Here is a 2,905-nt window from a genome sequence, read left to right as displayed (position 1 = left end):
TTCTTTGAATTTCATAAAATTAATTACATTATTTGTAATTCTAGTATTTTTATACGAAGAAATTATTATGTTCGGATTTATTGATAAAAATCCCGATTCAATTACTGAGTATTGCGAAATATTAATATATATATATTATTACTAAATTTATGATTCAAATTTGCAAATACAAATAATACCTACCAGTTTTATGAATTATTATGAAATTTTAAGTATTTTTTTTGTATCCATAGGTTTGCAGATATTATTAAATCATTTAAATTTAATTTTGAGGAATACAAAAAAAATACTTAAAATTTCATAAAATTTTAGTATGATTGTTGACAAATTCAATAATTTTAATCGAAACGTTGACTCGTTGCCATTTAGTCAATTTTGATTTTACAGCTATGGTAAAAAGGACCAAATCGACTTAAAAAAATTCGGTCTATCCGAATTTGGTATTCAAAATACCTGGTGCCATTTAAAAAAATGCAAGTTGTATTGCGCATGCGCACATGGAAAGATCTAAAAATGTATAAATCATCAAGAAATGTGTATTTATGTATTCCCTATCCCCTCCCGAAAACCGCATATTAATCCGATGTCACTGGACAGAATTATTTAGTGTTACCTATAGTATAGTATAGTATTACTGTACAGTTTGATGTTATTGTAATATACAATTAAATATTAATGTAATCAAATAATGATCTCAACCATAATATGACAAGATAATTTTATGTCGAATGAAAAAAGTAGGCACGAGGCACCAAACTAGGTACGAAATATTCAAGTTAATAACACAAAATTAGTTCTGCTGAACGTAAATTTGTTATACCGTATATTGTACACTAATTTATTATACAAAGTAGCCATATTTCAGGGCTTTAGACTCGGCTCTTATAATAGTTAATAGATAATAAAAATCGAGTCTACAGTAATAAATTAGACAGGAAAATAAAATGGAAATTTTTAAAAACCGTTCCAAAAACAAAACCGTTCTTTAAACCGATAAAATATTTGAAAAACCTTTTTTAAAACCGAAAACAAAACCAAAAAATTAAAAACCGATCTTAAAACCTAAACCAAAACCAGAAAATTTAGAAAACCGTTCTTAAGAACTAAAACCGTAACCGTTCAAATTTGAAACGGTTTCAATCCCTGGCTTAATGTAATAATGTGTATTGAATATAGAAAACAATTAATAGTAGGTTTATATAGAATTCCTTTATTCTCAATAAAGTAAATTATGTTTAAGTGATACTCTATAACTTATAATATTTTACAATTTAATACATTTAAGGCGCCCGGTGCCAATGTGATTTTGACCTCAAAAACACGGTTTACGGGAATAATGATCCTGCCCTGTAAAGTTAACCAAATTTGATAATTTTTTTTATGCAAATTCAAACTTAGTATTCAATTTCGCTATTTCATAAGACAAATGTATAACTTGCAAGCAGTCCCGAACCCTATAAACAATATATTTAGGAGGGAAAATGTCAAGGGGGGGGGGGGGTAAAACACCCAAAACCCCCCTCTGGCTACGCCACTGAATATGTTAAATAATGCAGCAATCCTATACGTTTGTTATGAGTCTGTCTATATTTTGTTCTTGTAATAGCCAAAGTGTAATTTTTTTTTTAAGAATCTTAAAATAGTTGCTGTGTTTAATTTCTATTGGTAGTATATTGAACATTTTTGGACCAATATATAAGTATGTAGATTGTGTTAATTTTTTTGTGCATAGTTGGTACTTTGATATTAGATATTTGCCTAGTATTGTGTCCGTATTCAGTTTTAAAAGTAAGGTTATTTTTTAATTATGTAAATTACCGACACTTTATAAAATAATTTTTTTATTGATAGTACATTCATGTCATTGTATAAATATTTTGTGTGATATCTTGAGTCTTTTTTTAGGATAATTTTTAGTATTTTGTTTTGGATTTTTTTTAATGGATCTGTAGTTGTATCATACGTACCTCTCCATATAGAAATACCATATTATCTAATTATGGATTCTATTAATGCTTGATACACTACTCTAATAATTGTCTTAAGTTCTAAGATATCTGTTAAATTAGTAATAATAAGTAATAATTCAATAAATACAAATCTATATCTATGTTATAATACAGTTTCTACGATCTATATATTGGGAGATAAATTTAGGTACCCAAGCAGTATCTTAAATTATAATCGGTAGTTCATAGCCTTATAGGTAGGTAGGTAGGTAGGTACGCGAGGGTATTGAAAATATTACTGTGACATTTGCGTATAATGAATTTTATAATGATACGAATCGTACTAGACAAACGTTCATAGATAAATAAACGGCGCCCCCGAACGAGCACGAAAGTTAAGTTAAGTAAGTAATCTAGTATAGTAAGCAACAACGCTTAGTGCTGACACGAAATGCACCTGAGTACATGCCGCTAAGATGTATTTCAGCAGATTTTTCGAACAGTTATAGGTGCATCTTGGATTTATTTTTTTTTGGGGGGGGTAGGGGGGGGGCTTGCATTTTATCAGCAGCACAGATCCTTAAGATAAATATATCGCCTGGTTGCTAACAGTATACACAAATAAATTCATATAAGACAAGGAAGTCAATTAAAAAATTTTAATTTAAATTATAAATAATTATATACCTACCTCGACACTATTTTTAATTCAACTTTTACTCAAATACAAAATGTACATTTTGATATTAATATAGGTACCTACCTAATATAATTATAATTTATTTTTTAAACAAAAATCTGGTGATAAATAATATAGGTCACATACTAAATTTATTGATTGATTTTATACATTTCATAAACACTAATTCGTTGAGCTGTGTAATAGGTACTTATATCGTAGTTTAGATATTAATTTTAAACAAATAGTTACTTATATAAATATAATTTTTGCTCAA

The sequence above is a fragment of the Acyrthosiphon pisum genome, unplaced genomic scaffold (genome assembly GCF_005508785.2).
Source record: "Acyrthosiphon pisum isolate AL4f unplaced genomic scaffold, pea_aphid_22Mar2018_4r6ur Scaffold_381;HRSCAF=807, whole genome shotgun sequence".
In the NCBI taxonomy this organism is placed as follows: Eukaryota; Metazoa; Arthropoda; class Insecta; order Hemiptera; family Aphididae; genus Acyrthosiphon; species Acyrthosiphon pisum.
This window is presented reverse-complemented; position numbering follows the sequence as displayed.